The sequence below is a fragment of the Triturus cristatus genome, chromosome 5_1 (genome assembly GCF_964204655.1).
Source record: "Triturus cristatus chromosome 5_1, aTriCri1.1, whole genome shotgun sequence".
Classification (NCBI taxonomy): Eukaryota; Metazoa; Chordata; class Amphibia; order Caudata; family Salamandridae; genus Triturus; species Triturus cristatus.
The window spans coordinates 11246639-11264852 of NC_140587.1; the positions used below are offsets into that span (position 1 = coordinate 11246639).

Below are 18214 nucleotides of genomic sequence, written 5' to 3' on the forward strand. Positions count from 1 at the left end.
AGGAGATATTTCTCCATTTGGTTTTGATTATAATACTTTCAGCAGTATTTTTGGCATGCCTGTTTTGTAAGCTCACATGGAAATATGTGTTGCTTTTTGTTTTGAAAGGTACCATAGTGTGGGAAATACCTAAATAGGTTAGATTTAGAAACATATTTCTTCCTTGGTGATTTTGTATCCCCAGGGAATTAAAATATGACATAATACAAAACAAGGATCCTTAGTTCTGCGCAGTTTCATGAATGAGGATATGCACAACGATTTTGTGTGGTGTTCTGCTAGGCAGAGCTAGTGAATTGAGCGCATTCGCTGCTTCTTGGACATGCATCTGTCTGTGGGGCTGTTTATGCAGCCTTTTGGAACACTATTGAAAAGCGTTGCTTGTAAATATGACCTACAACCAGTATTTCCAAATGGTTTGTTTCAAGTATAGTCTGTGAGCTGTTCTTTCTTTCTGTCATGCGTATTGATTTGTAAGTCAACTGTGTGTTTAAATGTCTGTGGTTTTTTTATCATTAGTGCAACTTCCGTAAGTAAATTGCGACGGCGCTATTTATGAAAAATGGCAAAAGCGCGCTGTATTGTCTGTTTAACCCTTTTCTGTTTATGTCTGAAATGAGCTCAATGTGTGTTTGTGGGTCTTCTGATGTTTTCAGTCTGTTAAATAAATTGCTGGTTAGTTAATATCAAGTAGAAACTTAGGAAAAAAATCCAGAAATGAACAATGTGATGTGCTAAAATAGCTATGTGTTGCTCTTTAATTTATAGAATGAGCAATTGTGCCCATATACAAAACTGCCGCTAAATGCTTTAGGGATAAAATTAGAACCACATTCAATAGATATATATAAGGCCCCAAAAACGAAATTATCTATTTTTGCAAAAGTAAATAAATTTACAGCATTTTCCTTAGATGCATTATATTAGATGTTCACAGGCAAACTTTTCAGCTGCAGTATATTTGATAGAAATGTTCATTCAGCCAGCACTTTCCCAGTTAAACACGGGTGAAATTTGGCAGAACCGTCTTTTTAAATGAAAGTGGCGCAAAAATGTGGCGCGTTTCAAATTGGGCTTATGCGCTTAGGCTTGTGAGTTAAATGTGTCCAAAATGATAGGCAAGGGATGCAGCTTGCTTTTTATACATGGAATTATCACAAAAACGAATAATTGGGATTTTTAAAAAAAAGAAAATTATTAATCATGGGAAAAATTATTTTAAAAAATAAGTGCTTTTCAAAATCGTTTTTTGATATTTATAAAGCTTAATACTCATACTATGACTTCCTAGCATTAAAATTTGATTTAAGTTGTGTTGCATCACTAAAATGACAAACATTCGCGCGTACAATTTTCCCTTGGCGCAGGCGCAAACAAGCTCATTTTTATACAGTATAAGTTATTATTTCCAATGCCTGACTCATGGGTTATGTAATAGACATTCTGGTAATGCATATTACGCAAGAAAATTGTAGGATATTCATTTTTTAATGCTTGAAATATCAAAGTCGAATTTGGGTAAAAAAGACTGTTTCAATTGCATTTTCTTTCATTCAGAGTGCTGTTTAAAGTGTCCCAGGCTTCAGTAAACGTATACGTTTAGGTTTTGATATATATTTACAGGTTGTGCCTTCTTATGATTCAATGAGTCAATGTGCCAGTACAAAGGCTTGTTTTAATATCAGGGTTGAAGGTTCTAACTTTAGCTGTGTCTGTCACGATACCACTGAACATGCTATGAAAAACAAGACCTTGTTAAAAACTTGGGGAAATTAAATAAAATATGGTGTCGCAACCCGCAACTATTTGATGTTAATACAAAACGGCCTTAATGGAGTTAGCACCCACATAGAGAAAGAGAAATGGAGAATTGTTTTTTGATGAAGGAAAAGGAGGATGTTTGTGAGCAGGTACGTGATGAAGTCAGTAATGATAGAGGGGTGGAGAAATGTAGAACTACGGTTATAGGAACTGGGTAATGCGTAGGAAGGAGAGGAACGATTGGGAAAATAGAATGCCGTGGAGGGAAGAGAGATGATGAACGGGGAGTAATAAAGACATGAAGAGTAACGTGAGGAAGGTTGTATTGACGAAGGGAATAAAGAGGAATATAGTACTGGTTTGAGTAAGTAGGAGAGGAAAGATGAGATTGCAGGTTCTAGCAGTAGGGGTGAAAATATTGTGATTACCTGGCGGGAGGCACTGAGTTTCATATGTTAATATAAAAGGGAATAAGAGAGCTCGAATAAAGGCAAATGACTAAATGATGAAGAAAATATCAAAACTCATTGTGAATACAATTCACTTAAGGTTGATGAAATGTATACCATTGCATAGGATTACAACAAGCATTTATTCTAAAAACTGGTATGTGTGTTATTAAGTTTTGTGAATTATTCACAGTACATGTAGTTTAACAATCTGGGAATAGGGATAATTTTTTTAGCGCCTAAAAAGGAGAAATTATTTTTCAACATAGAGCGAATTATTGCAAGTTAGGAGGGATTAGGAAGGCCTTCTGGCTTTGACGAATTCAGAGTGTCAGAAGCTGGGGGTTGGGAGCTGCAGAGCAACTCGGTCAGGCTGCTGAGATGCTATCTTTAGTGTAAACAATGAGTAGGCTGCCACGTTGACTTTTTAGACCTTTTAAATTAGGGCCTTGCCTCTGTGGAATGCAGAATGACCTTGCTACACGGGCCTCTAAAGGTGGGGTTTCTGGTTTCTCCATAGCATCACTAAAACTAAAGAACTTAATTCCACCGGGAAAAGGGGTTTTTTTTTTTTGAAAGTCCAAACATCATGTTAAATGCTTTGCTGATACATTGGTGCTCTAAAAAAAAAGAAAATAGAATGATGCCTGCTATAGTTGTTCTTATTTAACAGAAAACGAAGTGTTGCATTAAGTCTTAGACAGAAAACAAGATGCAGCCTTTTTCTAAAATTTCTTTAAGGCTACATGCCTACGTGAGAATGCATTCCCAATTAAAACTTCTTTTTCACAGTGAAAATTGTAGGTGCCAAATTACTATGGAGTGTCAGTGTAACGATTTTTTATTTCTAGAAATGTAAAACTTGAGTGGCTGGATGTTGAAAGGACTGACAAGAGGGTAACAGTTAAGTAATGCAATTTATTTTTGTGTGTTTGGTTCTATCATGAATTGTTCTTGCTGGTCCTGTATGTTGGAAGAGAAACAGTAGAGTTATGTTTGACAGCAGATTTCCATAGCCTGGTGATCTACTGTCAAAAAGGAGGGTAAGTATTTTAAACCTGACAAATTAAACAGGCCCAAATATTGGGTTTTGGGTTGCAGTTTTATAGTGCATAAAGTACATGACATGGTGTTGCGTGTCACCGCTTTTTACATATGCTATTGTTTTGTCTATGCTTTTTTGTGCTTGATATACAGCAAGTATATCTGATGGCTTGATGTTATGCTATTACAAGTTTACCTATATTGCATGGGGATAGTCATGACGATGCCCATCGCTATGCAATAGTTGGTTGAACTTGTTCTGGTTACTAAATTCCACAGCTAATGATATTTCATGCTGTGAACATGAGAGACAACACTTCACCAGTGCATGTCTAAATTGGCTATAATGGTATTAAAGAAAACTAAAAGATCTACAGGATCAAAGTATGTCACCTGTCACCTGTCACGTTATACTGCCCTTCCCTTCAAGGAACAGGCAGCCCTACATTTATGTATCCTTGATTGGACCTAAGGATGAAATTATAGATCTGTGACTAAAGGTGGCCTAATTTCTATATTACATGAGGTAATGGTGTCCTTTCTCCTAAGTAGCATATGGCCTTTGCTTCTTGAAAGGAAACTAGGTTTTCATTTTTCCCTGCAGAAGGAACTGGAACATTACCTAAGATTACCGTATATGGTGTAGTCGCCAGCGGTAGAGTTAAAATGTATGTGACTTTGGCCTTTTGTGTATCACCCGTACTCTTGGTGATGTCACATGCCTGACTACTAAATTCTTGTCCTTCCTATAGATTTTTATTTTTTATTGCTTTTGTTTCTTCCCTGCCCAATGTCGCATTATGCTTAGTGATTGGGGATTTTAGTTGTGTCCTAGTTCCAATTCCCTTTTCCGTATTCCTTTCACCAGTCAGCCCATTTATTATTGTAGGTGTATTGTTCAGGTACATACTTCCAGACTGCAGTGATGCACCAGGGACCCCCATATTATGTACAATTCCCTTTTGTATGACCAGACTGGTTTCCAAGAATTTTCCTTAGGCCTGCTTCAATGTTTTCCAGCCTAACTGTCAGGATAGCGATAGCCTGGCTAACTGACTCAATATTATAGTAAGACAAGTTTTCCATACCAATAGGGGATATCTTGCGTTTACCCTTTTGAACATGACGAATTTTCAATGTCTATTTTTAATGTGGTTTTTACCCTTTTTGTTCCTGCTGCTTTAATTTTTGGTGGGATCAGATGTGTTCTAATCATGCAAATATCAGGACCCTCTAGTTCTTGTCTTTTGTTTTCATATCTGACTATTAGCCTGTGTATTGCCTAGTGCACCTGATGTGAAAGGTTTCTACATGCCTATGATAATCTGTACCATGTGATTTCTCTATTGAAATGTCCTAGATAAGGAATTTAGAAACACTTATATGTAATCATTCAGAAAAAAAAATGTGTGTTTGCCCTATTAGACAATGCCACCATATGTGAAGACATCCATTTTAGATAGAATTCTCATGTAGTTATCTACCCTTAGATGATGAAGGCTCTCACACGGAAACCCAATTGAAAAGCTTAGAGGCACTGTTTTGCCTACTGCCTTTTATTTGTGTTGCTTCCTGAGAAAGACAGTGTATTCTGGACCAAAATTGTCCCATGGCATGTGGCCACTCATTTGAAAATCACAGACCACCTGTTTACAGTCCCCTTGTTATACAACGAACTGTTTAAAGCATCGCACTTGCTTCATCAGAAGGCGTTCAACATCAGAAAGGAAGAAGGAGCTGGTTTTGCCAAAAAACAGAATTTCAGTACAAAAGAGCGCCTGTCATGTGCTGGTAACCTCTGACAGTGTGCAGTCCCTTGAGCCCCTTGGCCTGAGTTTTTGGCCACACACACCCCCTCTTTCCCTTTGCTCCAATGGAAGTGCAGTGCACCGGCGGATCCAAGATTGACAGAAGGCACTACATTCCAGTGCCCATGAAAGAGCAGCCTGAGCGTCCTCTGATACCGAATGATGAGTGTTGGATCCTGAGAATGGTCCCGGGTCTGCACAAGATGATCTGTGCCCATGACCAATGAAGAGCATACTATTTGTAGTGTCTGCAGCAGAGGAAAGACACAGGTGCACTGCCTTGAAACATTGAGACCGTGAGCTGTGAGTGTTTGCCAGGAGGGCACTCCAACTGAGCAGTACTTTCTTTTTTTTCATGAAAGGCTTGAATGAAGAGGCCCATGCAAAAGAAAACAACAGAAGAAGATTTGATGGACAATAGAAGCCTGCCAGAGAGGCTTTTTGAACGGACTCTGGGCATAGGTGGTTTCACGAGAGGTTTCCGTGTGATTGTATAGACTAGGTGTTAGAAGACTGTTTGTTCTGCTGGCATTGTCTAGTATAAGCAGAATAAAATCCATTTTCTGTGGAAAGGTGCCCCCTTTTCACCTCAGAGCATTGATGAGGGTCACCACTGTTTCACCTGAACATAAAAATTATTGTTTCATTTGTAATAGTGGTCGCTACTTTCTCCCGTTGTCTAAATATTCTTAATAATGTGTTTTCTAGTGGGTTTTAAACATGACATTGTCATTTATGGGTGGGATTGTTTTCCTCTACCCAATTGACTTCTGCACCCGCTTCCCAACCTATGTCTTTTTTTTCACTCTTTTCACTCTTTTCCTGAACATGAGCAGGTTAAAAGATTAGAATTCGTAAGCAACTCCTCTATACAGCTTCTGCATCGACACTAGTTAGTAGTAAACATCACTAACTGTTGGGGGTGTGATCTTATGCCACCTAGATAGAGGTATTCCTTATTTTTTCCTGCCATATGTGGCCTTTGTGCTACTACATGTGTCCCGTGAGAGTCGCTAAGTAATAGGATGATGCTACAGCAACATCTCCATGACTTCATGTCTATAGACCTGGACTAAGATCAGTATGAGTATAGTGATTGCCTATGTAAGGGCAAAAGGAGGGTCTGTCGTACTTTGGTATTTGGGACCACGTAGAAGACAGGGCCCTACCCCTGTTTATTCATGTATTAGCAAACCGCAAATGGTTAATGCGGTATTTACAAGCGCTTTGCATAACGTCCCATTGTCAAATGCATTATGTATACGTTATTATACATTGACTCCGTGGGTTCCATCTTGGAGCGATGGCCATCTTAATAAGTTGCCCTCACATAGACAAACACATAAGCAAGTACGAGCCTTTAGAATACATGTGCTTTCTGCTTGACTTCTCCATGACCTGGGCAGCTGGTCTCCGCTGCCCCAGGTCAGTCCGGTCTCACGAGCTCCCCTTCCTCCGGCCACCTGTGATTAGCATCAGGGCTTGACACACCATAAAGTCCTTTCATCGTGCACAAGCCTCCGGCTAATCACTTTCGCACCTGCTTGTTCCTGCTTATGGCCTGTTTCTCAAAACAGGAGATGCTCATGTTTATTGGGGTCAGATGTGGGATCTGAGCCTTGCTCGGTAAATAATTGCGGGCTGGCTGAACTGAAATGTGAGATTGCAATCATGACTCTGTTTGTTCTTTGAAGTAAAATATGTGAATGACCAACTGCAAGAGAAGGGCGGTGTTGCCCAGAGCATGATATGCATTATAAAAGCGAACACTGGTTTCTGTTCTGCAGACTGCCTCATTCAGTTGCTAAGGCTTCTGTGCGACGTAGTCTCACTCATTTGAGTTTAATAAAGATGTCTTTTCATATTTCAGCTTCTGTTGCCAAGTTCTTTGTGATATTATCAAGACATGCAGACTTTTATAATACCACATCAGGAAGTACTCGAAGTCATAGGGTGCTACCCCTAGCACCTCTGGAGTCTCAAAAATTGGAGTACTTCAATTGGGGCGGCCATCTTACGTTGGGCTAAGTAACACAACCGTAAGGAATATCATGAGGAGGTCCTAGTTCCAAAAAGATCGATACCCGAAAGCATACCGGAGAATTGACTAATCAGTCCAAACAAATCAACAGCGAAGCAAGGTCAAACAAGCATTGGCATAGCCAATAGGTCTCGCTTTTGGGACCTTCTAAGTATTTAGTTATGCAGCACAGTATCCTTGGTGCAACCACATCAACTGTTGTGTGGCTAAACACTTATAAGGTCCCAAAGGCGAGACCTATTGGCTATGCCGATGCTTGGTGTGGTTGTGTGTGTGGTTGTGTGTGGTTGTGTGTGTGGTTGTGTGTGGTTGTGTGTGTGTGTGTTTGTGTGTTTGTGTGTGGTTGTGTGTGTGTGGTTGTGTGTGTTTGTGTGGTTGTGTGTGGTTGTGTGTGTGGTTGTGTGTGTGTGGTAGTGTGTGTGGTTGTGTGTGTGGTTGTGTGTGTGGGTGTGGTTATGGGTGCAGGTGCAGTTGTGGGTGTGGATGTGTGGTTGTGTGTGGTTGTGTGTGTGGTTGTGTGTGTGTGGTTGTGTGTGTGTGGTTGTGTGTGTGTGGTTGTGGGTGTGTGGGTTATATGTGTGTGTGGTTGTGTGGGTGGTTGTGTGTGTGGTTGTGTGTTAGAGAAACCTGACTGCTCTGTGTCAAGCTACCAGAGGATGAGGCCAGGTTACATTTTAGTGTGTATCTAACCCACCCTGACTACGTGGTGGTTCCTTCTTTGACAAGGTGCATAGCTCTGCCAACCAGACAGCCCAGTTCCAACACACATCAATTCAAAACTGCAGAACCTTTGTCTTGCAGTCAAAGGGGAAAGGTGGTAGTGACAATGGGTGACATGCTGGTTGAGTTGTGTGGAACCCATGGAGGGTAAAGGTGATACGGGTCTGAGGATCAAGCCACAACAGTCAATTCAATTTTGTCTGCCCATGGAGCCCGGGGCAAAGTTGTCCTGGCTGTCCTTGTTGCAGAAGAGCTGCTTTTTTAATCAAATATACTATGCTACAACTTGCTAAAGCACAACAACAGGACTGCTCTAATGTCAGATGAAGGTCAGTTAGAGTTCCCTCTAGGTGCAGCCTCGAGCGTGAGGGTCAGTTGTCAGACTGGCGAACAAGAAGCTTTGGCAGCGGTAAGCACAGCAGATGGCTATTTCCACATCCAGTGGTCCAGGGGAACATGGTAGTGACCAGCAGCTTTGTGGAAGGCAGGACTACAGTTCCCACAATGCACTAGACAATGCACTAGACCATATTGATTTAGGCGATCCCTCGGAGGGCCTGATAGTCAGTGATTCTTCAGATCCAGAGCGTTGTTTTACCTGCAGTTTGCAGGGAACTAGTGCCACTCGTCCAGGGGAATCTGAGGGTGCTTCAGACTCTACCAGGGGTCTCTCTGTCTGTGGGTACCAAGTTTAAGGCAAGGAAGAGTCTTGATCAGGCAGTTCCAGAAGAGTTGCCACAGGTGCAGAATATCCCTCTTTTGGTTTGGGCAGTCTTGTTGTCGCGGACATAGGTCTCTTCTTTGTCCTCTTCAACGCAATTTGATTCAGAACTGAGGACCTGGTGTAAGGGGCAGCCCTTAAATCCGAGATTTAGAGGTGTTAGGGGAGTGGGTGCAAGTGGCCAATAGGATACTAGTCCCAGTGGCTAATCCACCCCTGAGGTGACCACATTCAGGGGAGTAGGTCACCTTTTCTACTCAAAATCTATGATTTACACAAGTTTTTAAAAATGGCAGAAGTCTTCATTAGCTATACACACCAAGCAGCCGAACCTACAGGTGTGGCTAGCCTTCTAAATGTATATACCTCCTACATACTCAATTGGCTACCTGTCTGTGACCAAATGTGTCTGGGGAGGGAGGAGTATGTTTCCTCTGTTGGGAGGCAGCACTAATGCATATCAGATGTGGTATAGCCTTAGAAGCTCATCACAACTTTACTAACCATCCTGAAGAGGAATAGGTGTGACTTCCTTCATGCTCAGGTCTTTTTTCCTGACTCCTGGGAGTTTTCACACTGCCTGGTAGGAGGTTAGAATGCTGTCTTGGTAACAGCAAGTACAGGCTTACATACAGAGCACAGGAAGGCTGGGGCAACCAGCTGGGCAACCTCTAAGGTAGCTACCTGGGTGAACCCGTGGAGGATCCTACAGGCTCATATCCTTACTCCCGGCCTTTTCTAAGGTATTGGAAAAATATGTGAACACAGTCATTTTGGACTATTTGGAAAAAAATAACCTGTTTTTAGTCAGTCAGGCTTCAGGGCTAATTATAGCACAGACACGGCTTTGCTGGAGGACACAGAACATATCAGAGAGAAGTTAGATCAGGGAGGTAGAGCAATCCTAGTATTATTAGACCTGTCGGAGACCTTTGATACGGTCCCGAATGCCAGGCCCCTGGAAAGGATTCAGAAGCTTGGTATCAGCGGTTCTGCATTTCAGTGGCTGGCCTCTTTTCTTGAGGACAGAAGTCAGGAAGTTTGGACTCCTCCCTTTGTTGCCACCATTCCTAATTTGAACGTGGGGGTCCCACGGGACTCTGTATTGAGCCCTACACTTTTCAATGTGTACATGTCCCCACTCGCAGCATTGGCAGAAGCATGCAGGGCTAAAATAATTTCTTAGTCCGACGACACCCAGTTGCTTCTTACCTGTGAAAAGGGGGCGGACTTTGAGGCTGAAAAGATCAGAACATGTATCTCAAGGGTGTTCAATTGGCTGATGAGGAATCAATTGGAGTGTAATCCTGAGAAATCGGAGATTATCTTTTTTGGTTCCCCCACCCCCAGAAAAGTGGAGATAGTTCTCTTTCGATGAAACCTCAAGTCAAGTCGGTAGTAGGTACCTGTTTTGGTCTACTGCGAATGCTGAGGACATTTCTAACTCTGCTATCACTGAATACGAGGAAAATGGTGGTCCAGGCACTGGTCACCTCAAGACTAGATTATGCGAATGTGTTATACCTGTGTTTACCTGAGTATCTCCTGAACCGCTTGCAGGTAGTTTAAAATGCAGCAGCGAGAATGGTGCTCATGCTTAATCCCAGGGCACATATGTCCCCTCACCATAAGGCTCTACATTGGCTTCTTGTTTTTGATGGTATGTTGGACTTTGTTTTGCAGGTTTAGTGCCTCTGCGCACCTTCGCACTGCTGTTTTGTGTTAACTTGCAAGTGCTCCTACTGTAAATTGTGTTTATGGATTGGTGTTTACATGTTTGGCTTATTTGATTTACCACTAAGTCCCTAGTATGGTGCACTGTGCGTGCCAAGGGACTGGAAATCAAATGGTGCTAGTGGGCCTGAAGCACTGATTGTACCACCCACACAAGCAGCCTTTCAAAGGTGTTTCAAACCTGCCACTGCAGTGTCTGCGTGCAAGTTTTACTGTCATGTCGACCTGTCTTACATGTAAGGCACTCCTCTGGTAAGCCCAAGGTACCCCTGGGCAGAGTGCAGTGTATGTGAAAGGTAGGGCATGTCCCGGTGTGTATGACATGTCATAGTGAAATACTGCCAATTTCATTTTTTCACTATTGCAAGGCTATCTGTCCCATAGGCTAACATGGGAGTTGCTTTGTAACATCTTACAAATATAATTTTCCATTGCGACAAGCTAGAGAAATGGAGTTTAGTCTCTCTGAACTCAGAATTTAATAAAACATCTTTTTAGGGAGATGGATTTTAAATTGTATGTTTTAAAATGCCACTTTTAGAAAGTGCACAAACACACCATTGCCAAACCTGACTAAACATTTGAAACTCTAATTAAACCATACTCGCTATATTTAATTAAAGCAAACTATTTACTATTTTTACAACATTCTACAAACACTTTTGTTTTTATGTTATTTTTGTCACACATAGAAGGCAAAACACAGAATCAAAAATATTCTTCCCTCTCACCAACAACTATTCACACACAACAGTGGATAAATAAAGAAATTAATTGGAACAAATACATACATGTGAATAATACACAACAAAAATAACATAAATACGATAAATCAATAGATCAGTCGTCTTTTACAATGTCCAGAGCATAAACTAAAAGGAATTGGATTGTATATACTCCTGTAAAACCATTCAATAAATTCAACTGCTCTCCTTTTTTGTGGACAATGCACCTCTGCGAACTCGTGACTTGTGTACCCAGTTAAGTATCATTTACTTGTTCATTCCCTGGATTTTGATCTCACACTGTATTTAGATCCAATAATTTAGACAGTAGGCGCACAAAACATGGTCAACGCATTTCGATTCCACTACACAATTCTTTATGGGGTTCTTCTCAGGACACAGAACTGATATTCACTCTCAAATGGCTTGACATATAGGCACTAATGTGCTGATAGCATTTGTATACTGCAACAATGACATACACCCCTACTTCAGAACGCGGTCTCCAATTCACTTCAGACTCGGCGTTTACAAGAGTAGAGACATTTTTAAAGATTCCTCAAAGTTTTCTGCAGCATTCTCAGCATTCACTCGCTGTTCGGGAGCTGTCAGCAACATTTGAAGTTTTTAGAAAGTAGGCATTTTCTTGTTTAACGATTCTGTGTGCATCTGCAGGTTTGCGTATTGACTGTCTGGTTTTGGAGTGACAAGTGCTGGGACTGGGCATTCACTGTAGACAATCACGAGGAGTGGGGTTGAGGTATGCGTTTCCTGGGTGGCTCCTAGCAGGGCTGAATTGGCCTGGTCAGCATTTAGAGTGGTGGGAGGAGTTTTCACTAGCACCCGAATAGGCAGTGTCTCCTCTGCACAATGCTGCCTCCACCTCCTGTAGCGAAATTGGTCCAGAGAGGGTCAAACGGATTTGCACTGGGCTCAGAGACCAAAGAGGAAATGTGGTATAAATATTGGGCCTCTGACCCCAGACCTTTAGAATTCTTTTGGATCAAGGAACCTGCCAAGAAGAAGAGCTGGCAAAGCTGTGAGGAGGAACTACTACTTTGCTGTGTGCTTTGCTGTGTTGGCCTGCAGCGGCTGCCTCTGTCTTGGGCAGAGAAAGGACTGAACTGAACTTTCTGCAAATTCTTTGTTTGAGTTTCTCTAAGGGCTTGAGGTAGAGCTTGCCCCTGTTCAAGAAGTCTCAGGAACAGCAAAGACTTCAAGTTCATCTGCTACCAGCACTGGGAACTGTGTATTTTGTGCTGCAACAGAGGAAAAAGCAACCCTACGCCATCAACAACACCACTGCTGGCTCAGTGTCCTGAAGGCAACGCAGAGGGCACTTCGCAACGCAACCCTGGTATCACTAACGACGACACCCAGCGCCGCCACTGAGCCGCTGCTTGCACTATGACCTGTGGGCCCGCAATTCACACTGCCTCGCTTCAAACCACCGCCCTGTATCCCCGACTACAGTGCTCCACGCCGACATCGACCCCGCTGCTTGCACCTTGGTTTGAGGGCACCGCTCGTAAGTCTCATGATGCACCATCCCACACCGCAGCCTTGGCCTACTGACGCCAGTGCCATTGACTCCAATTTGTCAGCTGACGACAGCACTTCAGCAACGAAGATGCCGCTGCTTGAACCGTGGCCTGCCAGCACTGTGGCAAGCACCACAGCCCTGGTCTCACTGAAGCCGCTGGATAACCATCACCGAGCTGCTGCCAGCACCACGACCTGAACGCACTGCAAGCCGCACCGCAGCACTTTACACCGCAGTCAACTCCTGCACCAACCTCTGGAACTGACGCCTGCCAATGCCAGACCTTCGGAGCTCACCGCAACACCCGGCATTACAAAAAGTACAGTTTTGTGGGTCTTCCTGACACCGTAGCTGACCCGCGATACCGCAATCATCCAGAACTGGCCCACAACACTGTGAAAGCCCTGAACGGAGTTATCGACTTCAAGGAACTGTATTTTAAGTCAAATTTTGCTTATTTATAATTCTAAGAAGAGTATGGTGTATTTTTATTGTTTTTAGTCTTGTTTGCGCAGATAAAATATTGGCTATTTTTGTGAATTGGTGTGGTGTCCATTAGTAGTGTTTTCACTGTATTACTGTATGTTATTTGAAATGCTTTTCACACTTCCTCTGAGATAAGCCTGACTGCTCGTGCCAAGCTACCAAAGGGGTGAGCAGGGGTTATTTTAGAAGTGCATCCTCCTTATACTGACTAAGAAGAGGGCCCCTACATGGACAAGGTAACAACCTGCCAACTAGAGACCCCCATTTGTAACACCCACTCAGATGCAAGGTGATGAGCAGCTAACCTGTCTCCTGGTAGTTCTCATCATCAAAATGAAAAATCAGAAAAGGCCATCTGCATTGGCACGGTCAGTCCCTGGTCTAAGTCAATACTCTCTAGGGAAATGGACCACCTAAATAGTTTGGGGTTCACCCGTCTCATCTGCATCGGACATCTGTGAGACCTGTGGTCAGTTTGAACTTTGAAGTGAGTCCCAAACAGGTATGATCTCAGCTTCTTCAGGGACCAGACCACAGGAAAGGCTTCCCTCTCAATGGGACTCCGACGCTGCCCTGTAGGGATAAGTGTCAGCCCGAGTGGGACGGGTATGCTCAGACGTGAGTCCCGTGCTCTCCATGCCACTGGAATCAAGCTATCATTACTGAAGAGGGGTGAAACCTCGAAACCGGTCCTAGGATGCTTGTTTTCAGTCCAGGGAGGACCCGGCTTGGCAGTTCGGGCTGGACTGTTCCCAAGAGGCACAGGGTCAAGACTGATTTGCATGTGGCTGGGTTCAAACTGGAATGGCATGGTGAGCAAAAAAACGATGGATTTAGGCCCAGATCTCTGTACTGGGGTGAATGTATGACATTGTTCTGCATTCTGTCCATCAACAGTTCTTTTTGCCCTGTAGGGATGAGGCACCTGCTGATATAGGCAACTGGTTGATCCTGGCCCTCATCATCTCTTTGCGACAACACTGCCCCACCCCCATGTTGAGAAGCGTCTGTTTGGACAATGAACTCCTTCCCACTGTCTGGTGCCTTCAGGACATGTGATGAGCTCACCACCTGCTTCCTGGTGTCAAAGGCATCCAGGGGTCCAGGTGACATTCTTAGGCTGTTTCTTGGAGGTACGTTCTGTGAGGGGGCGGGCGGGGGGACACAATGGTCCCATACTACTTCATAAACACCCTGTAGTGCCCAGCCAAGCCAAGGTAGGCCCTGACTCGAGTGTGGGTTTTTGGAACAAGCTTAAAAGGCTCTTCCCTACAACTGCCATCGGGAACCAACGCACCCTTCAATTCAATTCAATTTATTTATTATGTTTTGGCACTACAGAGAGGGCCACACAAACAAAATACACAAAATACATATACATATTCCATCATAAAAAGAAAAAATAAACAATTACAACATTCTCCATCAAAAAGGGCATACTATGACACAATCCTCCTCATTTCATCAATAAATATCTAAAAAACCTTTAAAAAAGTTAAAAATATTGAAGCAAAACATTTCATTGGGAGGGGTATATAAAGCTTTTAAAAAGGAATTCGCATCAAGGATTCCTAATTGTAGACAAATTGATTTTAACCACCTTAAACGAAGTAAACGCAATGCAGGACAAATAAACAATACATGAGTACGATCCTGTGCTGACATATTACAGAGATTACATAGGGGGGAAGACCCATACCATTTAGCCAAGAGGGAATTAAGCGGCAATAAATCTTGCCTCAAAAGAAACCAAAATCTCCGAATACCATGTGTTAAATTCCAAAATACGTAAGGTTGAACAAACTTCCTAAGGTAAGTATTACACAGTAGGGCACTTCGCTTCTTAGCTATCATGGATTCTTTATCCCTCCTGAAGCAAAGAGACCAGGAAGCCTGTTTCAAAAGAGATTTTAGTTGGGAAGAAGAAATAATAAAAATAGAGCTCTCATCTAATTCAAGAAGTGCCACTGCCTTTCTGAAATTCTTAACAATTTGAGAGTGCTCTTTAAAACTTCCCAATAATTCTCTCTTGAGAAGGGATCTCAAAGTCCCCATTTCTCCTCTGGCAAGGCTGGCGACCCAACGTACTAATGCAGACAGGCCCTGTACCCAACTGCTACGCAGACCAAATTCTAGTCTAAGAGCAGCTGTAGAGCAAGCAGAATTCAGGGTGGTTAAAGACCTTAATAATTTTCCTTCAATCATATGAAGGAAGCCCCAGTGTTTTAAATCCACCAATTCTATTCCGTATAGGAGGGTTGAGGGGATTTTTGCCTTATAAACCTCTAATAAAAGAGCAAAATGTCTTCTCCCTGTAGCGGAATAAAAAGAACTCAAGCTTTTGCCTTGAGACAGGGCTTTACGAGAGTTGTTATCAATGTGTTGCCTCTCGCTCAGGTTTGCTGAAACAATTCTTCCTAAAAAGGTATATGATTTAACCACTTCCAATTTCTGCCCACCTACTGACCAACCATAATTCTCAGATTTGGATTTTTTCCTCCCTGTGATGCACATAATTTTACTTTTTGAGGCATTTATCTTCAAAAAGTGGGACTCAGCAAAATCATGTAAAGCCTGCAGACGATTAGCTAAGCCTTTAGGAGTTAAATCTAAAATTAAAATATCGTCAGCATATAAAAGGCAGGCTATAGTATAACCCCCCACTACCGGGGCTATACCAACACAAGATGCGAGCGAGTTTGGAAGATCAGCAATATACAGGGAGAACAACAGAGGAGCCAGAAGACAACCTTGTTTTAAACCATTAGTGGAGGGAATAGCACACGAGAGTCCCCTTTCTCCACCCTGTAACACTCGACACCAAGTGTCCGAATGTAGAGATCGTACTAGGTCTAATAGAAGAGGGGGCATACCTAATATAGCTAGCTTTCTCCACAGCAGAGGACGATCCACTTTGTCGAATGCTGTAGAGAAATCAATAAACGCCGCATAGACTCCTCCACCCCGAACTCTTACGTATTTGTCCAGGATAACCTGCAGGGCTGTAAGGTTATCCAAAGTACTATGCCCTTTGCGGAAGCCCGTTTGTTCAAGAGGCAAAATCTGATTCGCCTCGACCCAATCAGTGATTAAAGCTAGAAGGCATTTGGAAAAGACTTTTCCAATAGCATCAAGGAGAGCTATCTGACGATAGTTCATTGGATTATTCCTATCGCCCTTCTTGAACAGGGGCACCAAAATGCTCCCCTTCCAAGAGGATGGCACAGTCTTACTTGAAAAGCAAGCACTAAATAAAGGAAAGAGGATTTTACTCCATAGAACAGGATCTAACTTTATTATCGAAATGGGAAGTTCATCGGGCCCCATAGCTCCAGAGGAACGCATATCCTTAATAGCCATTTCAATGGTTTTCTCTGAAGGGGCTTCAATAGAAAGCTCAACATCTCTCGGAGCTTCTAAGGAGCACTCACCTTCAAATGTTACGCCATTCCCAGCATAAAGGGCGGAGATAAACGACACCCATAATGATTCGGCAATAGGAATAGGATGAGGGCTGACTCTAGCTCCACAACCCTCTCCGATGAGAGACCAAAATTTTCTAGTATTGCCATGAACAACCGCCTCCCTTAATCTGATCCAAAGAGAATCCTCTTTTTCCTTTTTAAGTTTCTTCTTGATGCGACTTCTCCTTCTTTTTAACAAATATATTTTGTTTTTTAATTCAGTAGATCTACACAGAAATTGTTCCCGCACTAACCTGTTTATTGCCTTATTTAAAGGGATCAGCGAACTGGGAACAAAGCTCCTCTTTTTGGAAAAGGAGGATCTATTAGCAACACGAATAACCTCCTTCATAAAATCCTCGAAATGAGTCAGTTCAGAACCCTGCCAATAGATCAATTCTAGGATAGTTTTTCCTAAAATACACTTCAGGCCCTTCCTGGCTTTAAAATTCCAGAAACATCTTCCAGTATTCTTATGAAAATTAAATATATCGCTATTAAGATGCCATGAGTCAGAATTTGGAAAAAATAAAGACAAATCTATAGTGATCACGTTGTGATCACTAAATAATGTCGGTAAGACTACCAGATCTTTTACTAGAGAAAAGACATCATAGTCAATAATTACATAATCCAACGCACCCTTGTTTTTGCTACAATCTTTCTTGATATATTTATGCAAACCCTTCAGGGTGACTTTGTGCGCTACAAGAGAGGGTAAGTGTGCACAAGGTTTGCAGGACACATGCACATATAAATGTATAGCAACGTATAGCCAATGGTTTGTAATCGAGGCTTGCAGGCATCATTAATAGCAGCCAGATAGGAACAACAGGGATATCAGCAGTTGGTAGCGCTGAAGGTAAAGCGCGCAGTAATGATGAATGTCAGAGACAGCCCCCCGCTCTAGATTCACATAGAACACATCGGGCCCAGTTCGCAAATGAATGCGTTTAAACTTACTTTTCAATTCAAGTGTACTTCGAAGATTTGATGTAAAGATTTACGTCATATATGGGTATGGATCGCACTGAGAATCATGTGAACATTCACAGGAAAAGGGAGTGTCATACAACACATCAACACTTCTAAAGAACACTAATATAGCGCCAAGAGTCTGACATAAGAATTCATGCCTAAAGAGCCCTTTACATACAGCTAAGAGGAGAGCTCGTCTCGTACTTACTCATGAAGAGACGATTACAAATCTCGAACCAATGACCGAGCCCCTCTCGCAGCGCCTTGAAGACCTCAGTGAGCGCTAAGCACATTATTACGCCCTCACCCTGCCCCTTTATTCAAGTGTATTTCACTCGATTCATTCACCAAGAATGAATATTGCCCCCCCCCCCTCTCTATCTGCATGGGGGGCAGCGGGGGCCATGGTCAGCCCCCCCCCCTCCCCCACTAACGGCGAGTCCTTGCAGTCAGAGATCACTCACTCACCTGCCTCCAGGAGCTCCCGACCTCTGCCGATAGCGCCTTGACTGCGACTCCCTCAGACGGACAGTCAGTCAGTTAAATACCAGCCTCGGCCGCACCTCCTCCGAGTCAAAGTAACGCTGGGAAGTACCGCCTGCGGCCACACGGGGGCGCTGCATACCCGCACATGTTATATTCGCAGGACAGGTCCCTGGCTCTTACCTCGCACAGAAAGAAAACGAAAGTGAAACTCGTCAAAGAATGACGGTATTGACGGCTGTGGCAAGGCCGGCTAG

General features: G+C 42.9%; 1 protein-coding gene across 1 annotated transcript in view; it reads right to left on the minus strand.

The window, feature by feature from the left end:
• Window positions 1-17988, minus strand: part of LOC146829953 (GTPase IMAP family member 8-like) — a 234129-nt gene extending 216141 nt beyond the window's left edge. Inside the window, exon 1 of the mRNA XM_085604216.1 lies at window positions 17943-17988. The gene's annotated coding sequence lies outside the window, so the exon portion shown is untranslated. The remainder of the gene's footprint in view (window positions 1-17942) is intronic.
• Window positions 17989-18214: the final 226 nt, after the last annotated feature.